General features: G+C 29.7%; 1 protein-coding gene across 1 annotated transcript in view; it reads right to left on the bottom strand.

Moving 5' to 3' along the window:
- LOC135957484 (uncharacterized) overlaps nucleotides 1-1,422 on the bottom strand; it is a 233,071-nt gene extending 231,649 nt beyond the window's left edge. The window contains exon 1 of the mRNA XM_065508236.1: nucleotides 1,319-1,422. The gene's annotated coding sequence lies outside the window, so the exon portion shown is untranslated. The remainder of the gene's footprint in view (nucleotides 1-1,318) is intronic.
- Between the last annotated feature and the right edge of the window lie 14,077 nt (nucleotides 1,423-15,499).

Below are 15,499 nucleotides of genomic sequence, written 5' to 3'. Positions count from 1 at the left end.
AAATTTAATATCGTACGTGACATACCGTACGTGACAGATTTTTCTCTTATAGCAAAATAATATATATTCTGTAAAAATATGTATACAAAAACTAAAAAAATAAATAGATAATATACATTCGGAAATTTTTTTTAAATCTAAAAAATTTAAAATAACAATTTTTTTTTCCAAAAAATGAAAAAAACAACTTTGGAAAAAAAAATTATTTTGTTTACCTAAAAATATTTAAAATTTGTATTTTGAAGTATAATTTGGTGAAGGGTATATAAGATTCTGTACAGCCGAATATAGCTCTCTTGCTTGTTTTTTGTAGATCTTCTTAAGGACTATTTATATTTCAAATATAAGCACAAATATCATAAAAATGTTTGGCAATTTTTTTAAAAAATTTGAGGCCCAAGGTGGCGTGTTATACGGTTAATTAACCATAAAGAGTTTTGGTATCTGAAATTTTTCGGCAAAATATTTCGTAGAATATTTTAATCCCTAAATATCCTTTTTTTATTTTCTCGAAAAAAGCGTAAAATTTAGCCCCAAAGAGAGGAGCTAGCTGTAAAAAAAAATTCAGACCAGCTGGACTATAAGTTTATATAAGTTTAAAACAATTATTGTACGCAGAGAAAAAAATATAGTTGTGTATGTCTACTGTAACCATTTCAATATTTGTACAAGTTTTTTAACAATATTATAGTCACAGTAACTATTTACATGATTGTATCAACCATATATATGGTTACAGTAAACATATGATGAATGACTTACCATATTATGTTACTCTCTGCTTATGGATATCATAATCTGAGAACAACATATTATGATAAAATTATTCATCATATAAATGGTTTTCACAAACATATACATGGTGGTGTATGGTACAGAAACTCATATAAGCACTTAAATGCACGTACGACCTGCCTTAATTATGTTAAACATATTTAAAGCCGTCAGCCTAAAAGTAACCTAAGTATATCTGTTTTTACGAAGAGATAAGCATCTAATAATAAATAAATTTAGCAAAATGTGTATAGTTCATAGTAAACTATAATTTTTCATATCTCTTAATAACTTTAAGAAGGTGTAATTGTAATAAAAATGTAAAAGAGAGATGTATGCTCGTCGATTCCATTATATATTCCTAACACTGTCCATGCAATAAATGCAATCATACCTCTAATCGAATATACCACACTGTGTTAGTAGCATTATAAATTAATAAACACATGTAAGTATGTAGTATTTTGCGTGCTTAAGTAAATTAAATTTAATATTTAAGCTTGCAATCTACTTCAATAAATTTTTAATTAAGAGCAACACTTACTTATCATCTTATGCCGCCTCAAGTAAAGTTAATCCTTTTTTATTGCCCAAAAAAGGATTCAAATTTTTAAAACAAAGATTTTTTTTTATTTTATTTTTTTTTTGTTGTTTGCTACACTTTTGCTTTAAAGAATTTGCCTGTTGTAAAACACTCGAATTTTCTTTTTTTCTTTGAAGTTTTAGGAGTAGGGTTGGATGGTTTTTTATTAAACTTTTTTCTTTTTCCTTGTTAGCTTGCTTTTGAAAATGGATTTAAACTTTAAAAACACTAATTAGCACATGAGGGTGAAATTTTCAAAACTTTTTTTTTTGGTATTTTTTATTTTTTTGGTTTTATAGCGAAATTCACTTTATATATATTTTCTTTTTCGTTTTGCCTTCCCTTTTTCGTTTTATGCGGATAATTTGATGCCCGAAACTTTATATTTATCCTTTATTTTATTTTTCTCTTCCGTTTTTCAAATCCGTCTGGGTTTATTTTTTAATTTGAAAAAGAAGAAACTTTGTTGTTTAAGACGTTTTAATTCTTTAAACTTTGTTATTTTGTTTACGAGTCTGTCTGTTTGTTTGTTTCTATTTCTATTTGTTTTCTTCTTTAAAATTTAGTACTGTTTGTGCAAGAATAATCTTGTTTGTTTTTTCGTTTGGTGACTTTCACAATGTTGTTGTAGTAGACAACAAAAAAAAACACTGGGTATTCTACTATATGTATGTACCAACAACAATAAAAATACAATTTATATAAGACATTAACTTGTCTGCTGCTGGCTGTTGTAGCTTTTTCTTTACTACACTTCACTTTTCAGTTAGCACTTTTGTTGCAAAATTTAGTTGGGTTTTTTGTGCGATTCGCTTTGATTATTCCGCGTTGCCGTTGTAAACAAGTCGTAGTCCTTACACAAACTGTGGTGCGTATTTTGCGAAATGTTCTTATTTGATTGTTGCTGCTTTTTTTATTTTTTGGTCGCATCAACTGTTATACTGTAAATGCTCACGCAGTTTTCGTGTGGGAGAGGAATTCTGAGTTGTAAAACGGTACATGCAAGTAAAGAGAGTGAAAAATCGAACATTTTGTTAAAAGAGCGAGCATCCATCCCTAGCAAACAAATATAACAAAATTATTGTTAAAGACAAAAGTTTTTACTTTTTAAGCAACAGTGTTTTATGAGGGTAATAAAATATTTTTGTTTTTTTCGTATTTTTTTCTAAACCGTGGAATAAAAGGTTATTTTTCTTTGGTTTATTAAAAAAAACTAAATGTTATAAATCAAAATTTTAATTTATTAGCAATAAAATGAAGTAAATTCGTGAAATATTATATTAACGGACATTAATATTTGGGTGTTTTTTAAAGTTTTTTTAAATTTAAACTTGGTATATTAAAATTAAGCAAAACTCATATCACAAAAATCTATAAAAGTTTGAAATATTTTTTTTATAATTTTAAGAATAGTATATTTTTTAATGGTTTTTATAAAATCGAATTCATCCGTCTTAACCATAGAGACGAGACATTCCGATTTGTCAAACAAAAATACAAAAAATCATATGTCTCATACAACAACAAAATACATTGAATAGCATGTATTTTGTTGTTGCAAGAGTTAGGTTTTGGACAATTACTTCTCGTCTCTATATTACCCAATGGTCTGTACTATAAGGCAGGTGAGTAAAAATTTCCCTACCACTTCTTTTTAAATAGTTTTTTTAACAGGTATTGCAACATGTGGCCTACCGTTGTCATGATGGTAAATTTCGGCAAATTTCGGCAAATACTCGCTTAAAATTTTTTTTAACTCAGAATAGATTTTAGTAACTCAGAATAGATAGAACCCTTTTGCTGCCATCAAATATAGAGCCTTACCTTAGCGCCATGGATATTCGGCTTTAGTGTCGATTCGTCTGATTGGCCTCCTGCTCATACGATCTCTTAAGCTTCGGGTTATCGTAATGGATCCATTTTTCATCGCAAGTAATGATACAGTGCATTTTAGGGTTCACGCTTTTATTCCCATAAAATTCCCGAAATATTTTAAAATATCCCCCAAATCCCCAGGACTGGCAAGACTGCTTGAAGGAAATAAACCAACGATTTAGAAAGCTTAAATATTTCAATATATTCAGAGGCGCCCACGTATTTTTGGACGAAATTAGTCTTCTATGAGCTACCATTCAAATGAAGAGAAAGAGTACCAAAATTATTAACACAATTTCGAATAAATTTTAAACGTTTAAAATAAACTTATCAACTTTAAATACATATATGTAACTGGCATGCTTTCGATTGATGTAGGAATCAAGAATAGAGTTCTTAAAGTACCATGAAAGAGACCTTTTGCTACTTTCTCAATATTTTATAATAAAATTTTGTAACATGAAATTAGACACATTTATTATTTCTTTTCTTTATTTTTTTTCTATTACAAAGAACCTGAACATATTAGAAGCATGTAATCCTGAATGATACTTTTTAATTATTCTAGTGGTACTTTTTGAATTTTCTTCATTCATATATGTATGTAGATATCAAACAACATTTGTATGCCATTGAAGTGAAAAAAATTTTAAAACTGATTTTGTTTCATAAATATGTTTTAGTAAGTTTAGTTAATTAACTTTTTAAATTGACTTTTTTTAATAAAATATAATAATGTAGCTTTCATTATGCAGATTTCTTTTATTTTTTCCCAAAGTATGTCATTATTTACCCATCTATATTAGATACACAAATATTACGATAGCAAACGCGACAAATTTTTATAATTAAAATTAAATGTTTATTGTGATAATTATGATTATGCAATAGTTTTTGTTTTTCATTAGAATTCATATATTCAGGCATTTGCTTAAAACTGGGTACTGATAATAAACGAATATGAATATGAAAAAAGCGCCTCCAATTAGCAATTTTCAAAACTGATAAATCTTTCAGCACTGATTTAAATGTAAAACACACTTGTTCTAATTTGTAATTTACTTTTTGATGTATAAACAAATAAATTCACAAAGTTTTTAAGCAAAAGTTGTTGATGATTATTATCTAAAATTGAAAATAATTTTTTTTATGTTGTAAATAAATAAATAAAAACAAATCTTATTGCAATTACTTTCACAATTAAAGAACTTCAACATTATGAATGTTAATTGAAAATTTCCCTTGAAATATGAGTTTATTACTTTGAGAAATGTTTTTTCAATGAATTTATGCTATCCGTTCGACATTTCATGTCCATTTGAATTAATTTGCTTTAATTACCATTTTGATTCTTTGTGTAGTTGATTTCTTTTGTGTGTTTTTTTTTTCTTCTTTCTTTTACCCACAGTCATTTAATTTTAGTATTTGTTTCCTAATAAAGTGCTTCAAATTTGTCTTGAAGTACGAGGATGAACTGAAGAATTTCTTAAAGTCTATGTGATTTTCATCTTCATCACAGTGATTATCTTAAAAAATTATAACCAACATCTAAAAGCGTTAGTATAACAAGCTGCCGCTTTAATGATAACATATTTTATGATTTTCCATCAAAAAACTTCTAGTTATTTCTGGAAAATGTATATTATTTTGTAATAACAGTTGTGGCTAACCTCGTAAACTTTGTTCAAAAGTCTTTCTTCTGTTTTTAATTCAATTTTGTAAATTAGTTGTTCGAAGGCGTATACTTAACAAATGTTTGGAAATTATCATCGTTCATACGCCCCAATGAATCTTGATTAACAAACATTCTGTGTGGTAATAAAAAGAAAAATTATTATAAAACAGTCACACACACACACAGATTTACATACATAAGCAACAACATTCAGAACATTTTCGTATTTTATTTCCAAAAACAACAACACAAATAAAACTGTACAAAGAAAATAAGTGTGTTACGTTCTTTTGGAAAAAAAAAAAGCAGAACCAAACAGCCAAAATATTCCAAAATAACGATCGAAATAATGCCAAGCAAACAACAAAAAAAAAAACAAACAAGTAGCGAAAAACGAAAAACTTTTATGACAAGGAATTATGCTAAATTCTAAATGAAAGAAACGATGCGAAATAAAAGAAAAGCAAAATAACATCAACAACAGCAACAACTCCTCTTAAGATTAGTCTTAAAAACTTAAATACTTTACTTAAATCTTCTTCTTCTATGTACATATAAACGCAAATACTACAAAAAAATTACCACTCATATTCGAAAGTTGAAGCAGACTTCGGGCAAATAATACAACAAACACATTGCAATGGCAACAGCAACAAATTGTTGCTTCTCTCGCAACAGTTTGTGTTATACACGAACGAGTTCTCGTATAACAAAATAAGTGTATAAATGTTAACTGTACTACGATAAGTAAACAAATTCTCATAAACATATATGAATACTTATACATGTACTTCATATGTATTAATGTATATGCGTATATTTACCCTGCAGTTTTTGGAGACTATCCCGATCTAGTGAATTTACCTATTATTTAGGATGACAACTAGTTTCATAATTAGCTATGTGACTAGTTATTTTAACATGGGGTCAATTGAACCTTTTTGATTACAATGAGCAAAATAAACAAATACATTTGTTATTGTTAAAAGGATTTCACCAAACATATAAGTTTTTTGCAAATTATACTAAATATTATAAATATTGTTGTTAAATAATGTGGCATTTTAAGTTGTCATAAAAACAGAGCACAGGAAAATAGTGCTCTGTTTTTATGATTTTATTATGTATTCCTAGAAAACAGATAAGAAATGTCTGTATTCTAACTATACTACTTATACCTACAATTGCAACATCTATTAGACATTTTGTCCACCCCCAATTTTTAGTTACAGATTTCTATTGATTTTTAAATAGTTTTCTTCCAAAAATGTTGGAACTAAGAAATGGACTCATTTAAAGTAATATGTATATTGAGATTAAAGTAATGTTTAAAAATATTAAAACCATTTCTATTTTCAGTTTAGAAGGATGCTCATTTGATCGACATAATCCATGTGAAGCCGGATAGACACAACAAATCCATTTATAGATAAACAATTTTTTATTCTGAATAAGATTTATTTATTTATTTATTTAGATAAACAATTGCTGAATTTTAAGTGCGTAGAGCCAAAATAAAAGGACATAAGGATATGAAAATTATTATTAATATTTGTAGTTTCTCAAAAATGTTTGGAAAAATCGGTACAACATATATAGGCAAAGATATGTATGTGGAAATACGTTGAACATTCGCTGTTAATAACATGATATGACCGAAACTAAAAATACGAAATTTGGTCCGTATATTTTATAATAATAAAAATATAATGATATAAAGTTTAGAAAATATGTTTTTTTAAACAAAAAAATTTGGTCAATTTGTAGAAAAATCGTATGTTTTTGTGAATATGTATGAATTGACACAGTTGAATAAAACACACTTGTATGCTTGAAAAAATAATTGAGAATCACACGGAATTTAGCAAACAATTTCTATCTTAATTACCTGGCCACCACTGTAGGTCAAAAATCGAGGTTGTCCTGGTTTTTTCCTCATATCTAAGTCATTCGTAGACCGATTTTGCTGATTTTAAATAGGAATCTTCTCGAAAGCATGTCTGACAGAATGAAGATTTGGATCCCGAAGAGTCTTCAGAAAATTGATTTCAACAGATAGACGGACAGACATGTCTGTCAGACGGACATGGCTTAATCGACTCCGCTATCTATAAGGATCCAGAATATATATAATTTATAGGGTCGGAAAATTATATTGTGGTAATTACAAACGGAATGACAAACTTATATATTCCCATCTCACGAAGGTGAAGGGTATAAAAAAGGAGTTAGATTTAGCAAAACAAAAAAGTCAGAAATTGTATGTTTTGAGTTACAAAACATTTATTTTGATAGATATCCAACTCGCATCCGACTAAGTGACCAAATAGGCCTTCAAGGAAAATATCCAATATCTTTAGAGAAAAAAGTTCATTTTGAAAAAATTGTCAAAAAAGTTTTTGATTTCGGAAAAAGTAACTGTTAATTTTTTTGTTTGATTATTTTAATTTTTTAGACTTTACTAGTTGAAAGTAAGTTATTAAAAAAGACATATCTTGCAGCTTTGTAAGCGAAGTTTTTGCTGGGTTGATCAACATAATTTTTATAAAACCAGTTTGTATGAATTACTCATAAACAAATGCAGTACACAATTAAGGTTTAAAGTGACTACATTCTAGGTTACTTAGAGACACTAAAGTGACAATTGACTATACGCTAGATTACATGGGATGTACAAAGTAAAAAATTAACTTCACACTGCACTATTTAGAGCACATACATATGTACGTGTCAAATGACCCAAAATATATAAATTGGAGCCAGCCAAGTGATCAGACATTAGTGACAAGGGAAACATTGACTACTCGCTTAACTGCTTGGAATACTCTCTCATATGAACCGTTATAAAAATACGTGTATTTTCTGCGAAAACGAAAAACAGCAAATACCGTGCACTATGGTCTATGCCAATGCAGTCCAAATTCAATACTTAAACTCGACAACACTTCTTCTTCATTGAAATCGGTCTAAGGGTTTAGAAGTTATAGATTTATTTCCCTCTTTTCTTTTTTCTATACCACTGTGTGACGCCAGCAAGTCTATACAGTGTTTTTAGTAAAACATTATGTCAGATTGATTAATGTTTAGTCTATTGCGACAATAAACACCGAAGCCTCTTACCATTCTTCAAAAATATGCCCACCGTGCGGGGCAATAAAGCATTATAAAAAGCATTTTAAAGTTATTCGTTGTATATTCACAGGCACATTAACTCGCACAAACATACACATCACCACGCCATATTTACTGACAAATAAACATGTTCCAAAAACTGGCAAAAGGACTTTTCCTGCTTAATGTCAGCTCCATAAACAGAGATATCAATGATGCTACCGTTTGTACTCCTGCTCGTATTATACATCTACTTCATATTATTTTCGGTAAATTTCAGCAACAACAAAAACAACAACAGCAACTTAAACTACAACAACTTTAAGATTATTTCTTTAAAAAATGTGAAAGTACCACAAAAGAATGAGATGATGGCAAAAACAACAGAGCAGAGCTAAAGCTTTAGCATCAGCTGCTCCTATATAAATAAAGGAGTGTATGAGTCTGTTTGGTATGTTGTGTATTTTTGTAAATTGTAGCATGACAGGGAGGCAGGGCAGGAGGGGAGTTAACATTGTAAGTAGTCTTCTCATTTTCAATTCTTACATTTTAATAATACACAACCATAAACCGCAGCAACAGTTTGGCGTTTTTGTGTGTAAGAATTTACTTTTTTGTTTGGGTGGGAGGGATATGTGTAAGTGAAAATTACCATCACCAGAAAAGGAATGAATACTCGGGCATTTAAACATAATTTTATGTACAACAAACACAGCAAGAAATATGCTGAATTGAGAGCCAAGAGAAAGCGAAATTCTACATATTTTTATTTTCTTATATTAGAGGGCACAGTGGCATATTTTGTTAAGATTTGGCCAAAAAATCAAAAATTGTATTGCAATTATTGAATAAACAGAGAATCAGCACCTTGGGTATTTTCGGTATTCACTACTATATAAGTATTGGTTTATATATGCTGTTAGTATACCAGGATTATCTGAGTTTAAGACCTACTATCCGGCAGATTAAAGACTAAAATAATTTTACTCACCTTCCCATAAAATTAACTACAGTGGACTAGCTTAAATATAGGCAAGGTTAACTCGGTAGCAAATGTAGTAAACGACATAAGAGATGGTAGAAGTAAAAGGAAACGAAAAATAATATGTAGACAGTGGAAGTGGTTGAAATACTTTATGTTTGAACGACTACAAGTTTTAAAGGAGCAAAAACAAACTCAGGAATTTATAGGCTTTAGTTAAAAAGAACAACAAAAAGACTTGAAAAACTTTTAGCATTTGATTTAACTTTACTACACCATTTTTCATTGAAATTGAGAAAATTCCAAATGAAATTGAGAATTTCCATTTTAAATTGAGAGAATTCCAATTGAAATTGAGAATTTCCATTTGAAATTGAGAAAATTCCAAATGAAATTGAGAATTTCAAATTGAAATTTAGAAAATTACAAATGAAATTGGGAAAATTCCATGGCAGAACCAGCAAGGTACAATTATTTAAAAGTATGTTCTCAATTATACATTCCCTATAACTTCAAACAAAAGAAAATGACAAAATATCAAAAAAAAATGTCTAAAAAAAATAATTGAATTTAAATTTTTGTTACGAAAAAATTCAATTTCAACCATAAATTCATTAATAATTGAAGAAAAACTATATTTTGTTAAATAAATGTGTACTAATTTCAATTAAAACGTTAAAAATTTATAAAATATCGCGGTAACAAATTGAAAAAAGGTAAGTAATTAAACACATAGTTTGAAGTTTTAGGGTTGAATAATGAAAACTCTCTCTAATAATTGTACCTGGTAACTGATTGTATCATGGGAAAATTCTAAATGAAATTGATAAAAATTATATAAATTATTTTAAACTAAAAAAAAAACAAAATTGAAGATTTTATCAGATGTGGAAAGATGTGGTGGTCTGGATAGAGAGACGAATTTCAATTTATTTTGTCGTAGAAAACAGGGTTGGTCTCGTGTTGGATCCCGAACAGTTCTTTCGATATCTACTTCCCGTGGCCCAGACATCCACCTGATAGGTGCAATTGGTACCGCAGGCATTATTCAAATGGATAGTCGCAGAGGTTCGTTCACTGCCGAAAGCGCAAACGAATGGGTCAAAAGTGTTTATAGCAAGAGTTGGGTAATGATTTATCTGAACTCGTTTTGGTATGTGACAATGCCCCTTACCAACCCCTTGACAACTCTTCAGCAACACTTTTGCCATTGAGTCCCTATTCACCAATGCTTAACCCTATTGAAATAATTTGGTCCAAAATCAAAAGTATTGTGAAGTCAAAGATGAATATACCAACCGTAAATCCTCCTAATGTTGGAGTGCAGAGGATTTTATATTTTCAAGAATTAATTAACGATTCCAAGTCCTGTATAACTACTGGAGATTGCAGTAGACAACATACAAAATCATTCCATAAAAGCGCTTTGGAATGGCAAGATATGCCTTTTGGTCAATAAGACTGTGTTTTTTTTTGACGCATACCCACTGAAATCTTTCGTATTGACCTAAAATACCACCAACATTTTTTTTAGCTTGTTCTAAGAAGTGCAGCCCGTGCCGACTAAGCGATTTAGTTTTGAGGTGCATTTATAAAGGGAAAACATGATTTTTATTTAAATTTTTATAAAAATTTTGCCATTAAATAATTACTTCTACAATTTAATTTAAAAGAATCGAAATGTGTACGTAATTGTCGTTCTAATATGATTTAAAGACAAAAAATGGTTAAAAAATGTTAAAGTTATTAAAAAAATCGCCAGGCCATTAATGTGTCTCAGGCCATTAACACAAGAAATGTTGGAACAAAATTAACATATTTTGAGAAATATTAAAAAAAAGCTTATTTTTTACTTAAAATATATCCATATTTACTTGTATATGAGTTTCTGTCTTCTTAGGATACCGTTAACCTATTCGCAGGTATGACCAAAAAAAATATTTTTTTTTAACGGCAGTTTCAAAACTCCGTTTTCAAATTTTTAAAAATTTTGTTAAACAAATTTTAGAATTTTTTGATCATCACTTGGAGATTTATTGAGAACATAATAGGGAATAAAAATATAAAAAAATTATGAAGACATCTCCGATAGTTTTTCCGTACCTGCGATTTAAATTATGTGATTTTCGAGAAAAACTAATTTTTTGGGCGAATGAGTCGAATTTTCTTACTGTTATGATTTTTAAATAAATGCTATTCAGAATGTAATAGACCAGGTAATTTTAAATATAGTCTGAAAGTTTTACTAAAATCGGAAAACGTTAACCCTTAAATCGTGAAGGTTAAAAGTAAATTTGTTCAATATTTGGAATTTCTCATGGAAAGATACCGAAATATTATATATTTTTGGCAGATTTTGATGAAACTTAAGAAAAATATAACACAAAGTCTAGTATTTACAAGACAAATTTTAATGTTTTTCAAAATTATATATATTCAAGTTATTATTTAAGTTTAATAAATCAAGAGTATACTAAAGGGTTAATGTCGATTTTATTCTTCAAAATCCTCAATAAAATTATGTTATTAAAGCAAATATCATTTCTAAAAACAATATTGTGCTTTTAAAAAATGTGTGGTCAAAATTGTGAACATTTTACAAAATGGCTTAGTAATGCTATTTTCTAATACACAATATAATATTTTTAAGTTAGTTTCCTTTAAAAATCAAATTTTGATCACCACTATTGAAATTGACAATTTTTTAATGGTTTTAGAAGTTTGGGGTAATTTTAACCCCAAGTGATATTATGGGTTAATTTTAACCTTTCTGCTGTTTTTGTAAATACTAGACTTTGTGTTATATTTTTCTTAAGTTTCATCAAAATCGGCCATGAGAAATTCCAAATATTGAAAAATTTGTTAGTAAAACTTTCAGACTATGGCCCTAATTTTGTAAATCACGTCACCAAAGTGATATTTATATGGAAAGCAAAAACAAAATTTCCAAAATTTTTAAAATTTGTTTTTGTTTTATGTACAAAATTTTCAAATTATGAAAGGCAATCAACGCTTGAATTTTGGTGCGTTCGTTCTGTTCAGAATTTGTATACAAAACAAAAACAAATTTTTCAAATTTTTTAAATTTTGTTTTTGCTTTCCATATAAATATCACTTTGTGACGTGATTTACAAAATTAGGGCCTATATTTAAAATTGAATGGACTATAATATTCTGAATAGGTTTTACTTGAAGTTTATAACAGTAAGGAAATTCGGCACATTCGCCAAAATATGGCCAAAAATTTAGTTTTTCTCAAAAATCGCAAAATTTAAATCGCAGGTACGGAAAAACTATAGTTATAAAACTATAACTTGTCATACTTTTTTCACATTTTTATTCCCTATTATAACTTAAAATGGAAATTCTCGATTTCAATTGGAATTTTCTCAATTTGAAATGGAAATTCTCAATTTCATTTGGAATTTTCTCAATATCATGTATAATGTCCTCAATTTCAATGAAAAATGGTGTAGTAAATACCTACTAAACATTTTTTTAAGAATTCGTTCCGATTTCTTACCGACAACCTGCACAAATTGCAGATTTCGTATCCGCTGTAGCACAGTGTGGGAACTGAAAAAAATGGAAATAAATGTGTAACTTCTAAAAGGATAGTGCAATTTTAATAAAATATCCCATGGCTATAGAGAAGGTGAATTTGAGCTTAAAAAACTAAGGTGGTACCGAACCACAATGCCCCAAAATAGGTCACCAAAATAGGGCCGAAATTTTGTTCTCAATTCAATTTAAAAGATTTTTACATATATGGAATCTACTAGAAGAGATCTACAAAAAGTTTATTTTTCAAATGAGAATAACCCATAAACTATAATAGATAATTGATAGCTATAGCAATGTTTTTTGTAGACCATGTAGATGCGAGCTATCCGTTTAGAAATTACTAATTTATTTCCATTTTTTTTCAGTGCGACGTCGCAGTCCGATTTTAATAAAATTTCCCATGGCTATAGAGGAGGTATTGATAAGTTTAAGTTTCTGTAATTCCACCACTGTGTGTCGGTAAGATACTCAACCGAAGTTTGTATGAGTAGTTGACAAGAAATCATAACTTTTTGTAAATTATTTCACATTTGTCAAACAGAATTGTTCTTAGGAATATTTTAAAGGAATTTTAGATATTACTGATTGATATCGAACAAAACGCTCGTTAAACTTCCGATATTGTTACAAACATTTCTAACAGAAGTCATTGAATGTTAAAAGAAAAACTGATTTATACAGGGTTGCTTATAAAATAAACAAAAAAAAATATCCTCTGAGCATGTACCAAAAGGAAATTTAGACAAGGCGGTTCATTTTCTGGCATCAGATAGGTAGGCAAATAATGTTTATTGGATATGGCTCTATGTGCTCGTGTCTGTGGGTGTAAACACATACATACGTACAATGTAATACATATGTGTATGTAAGGGAAGCGGAAGAATTGAATACCATTTTGTTCTTTAACTTTTGCTTCAAGTTTATGCGAATTTCTAGATATGTATGTATGTTAGTTGGTATGTGTCTGTTGTAAAGTCGAGTAGTGTTTCTTAGCTGATGGCAATAGTCGTCGACATTTAACAACAGGCATTAGCATAATCAAGAAGGATTGAAGTAGTATTTTTCTTTATTTCCACTTTTATTTACAGAAATGTCCAAACTTCAATATTAATCTGCGGTAGATTAAAATCTATGATTGATGGTATATAGATTAAGGTGGACCCCCAATGTATGAAAAAATTTAAAACTCATCTGTTTCAAAAACGAAGGGCAGTTTTGTGTGAGGTTAGGATAAAAAAAAATCTGAAAAAAATTTCAGCTCGATCGGTTAAAAATTGGCGTGCCGCACGGGGGTCAAAGTTCGTGAGAACGAAATTGGTGGTAAATGGATAGAAAAAGGTGCATAACTACTCAGGAGTCACCCCTAGGTAGGTAAAATGTATGAGCAACCCCCATTATTTTCGTATCCCCAATATTTTTCTAGAACAAACATACCTCCTATCTCCAACCGTTCAGGGGGTCCCCCCTGAATTTTCACGAAAATTTTCCAAATTAAAAATTAATGGAATTACACAAAGTATAAATATGTTCTAAACTTCATTTCGTGAATTACTCTTCACATTTTACTAACATTAATTAAACACCCATTTCTATTGTCAAAGAACGTAAAAAATTGAAGAGACCAATTGGCGATTACTAAAATTAATATCTTAGCAATGGGTACAGTGCAATTCACATCATCTACCGAATCGTCAGACAATGTTGGCGCTGGTGGAATGGAATTGGAAGTGGACGCTCTACCGTCGGCTTCGGAAGTTGTTAAAAGAGGAACACAGTTATTTATCAATGAACGGATCGTTTCTGCTTTGGATAAATGCATGATATCTGACCGAAATGCAATGCATTTAATGGCTGCAGTAGCTGAAGGACTTGGTCACAACGTATCAAATTTGGTATTAAATCGCTCGTCAATTCGAAGATACCGTACTGCAAATCAACAAAAAATCGCTGATTTTGTAAAGGAGAACTTACATGTAAGGTTACTTTTCTTATACCAATTTAATTTCAATACTAATATAAATATTTTATTCCATTACAGTTGAAGGCAACAGCATTTTTTGTAGTGCACTGGGATGGCAAAATACTGGAAGACATTACAGGAATGAATAAGATTGATCGCCTTCCGGTTATTGTAACTAATGGCGAAATCGAACATGTAGACATCACATATATGAATTGGTGCTAAGAGCAGTGTTCGAAGAAAAAATTGGAAAAACTTTTGCTCCAGATGTTTCTCTGTTTCGCCGTTTCCATCAGAATTGGGAAAAAATCAATCAGAATGCATTCGAAACTGGAGTGAGCGATGAGATCGTTGCTTCGAAATTAATTACTGCTCCAGATGACATCATTACTTTTTGCATGGTCCAACTACAGAAAAGACAACGTCGTAACGACTATAAGGAACTATTGGAACTGGTTGTTTTATTCCTTGGAGGCGATTTTGGCGAATATAAGTTTAAAGAACTCATACATATTCACCACGCACGATGGATGTCTAAAGGAATTTATTCACTGAAAATATTTATGTTCAGAGACCAATTTAAACTGGCAAAGTCACAATTGGATGGAATTCGAGATGTATGTGTGTTTATTGTTCGTCTGTACGTGAAAGTCTGGTATCGCTGTACTGAAGCTGTCAAAGCGCCCAACCAGGACTTCAACATTTTGAAAGCACTTCACTCATATGCAGACTTGGATAAGAATTTGTCAAAAGTAATGGTAACAAAGTTTATCAGACATTTGTGGTATCTGGCGGAGGAGGCTATAGCTCTCGCCTACTTTGATTCAGATGTTTCGTTTGACATAAAACGAAAAATGTTGGCAATTATGTGCATATATGATGGAAAAGAAATCCTTGAAGAAAAAGACAAGGAAGTTCAACTTGAAAAAGATGAAGAAACTGGAGAAGAAGATGATGATTGGGATGAAGATGATG

This window comes from Calliphora vicina, chromosome 1 (assembly GCF_958450345.1).
Source record: "Calliphora vicina chromosome 1, idCalVici1.1, whole genome shotgun sequence".
Classification (NCBI taxonomy): Eukaryota; Metazoa; Arthropoda; class Insecta; order Diptera; family Calliphoridae; genus Calliphora; species Calliphora vicina.
The sequence above is the reverse complement of the archived record's forward strand: the minus strand, read 5'-3'. Positions and strand labels throughout refer to the sequence as shown.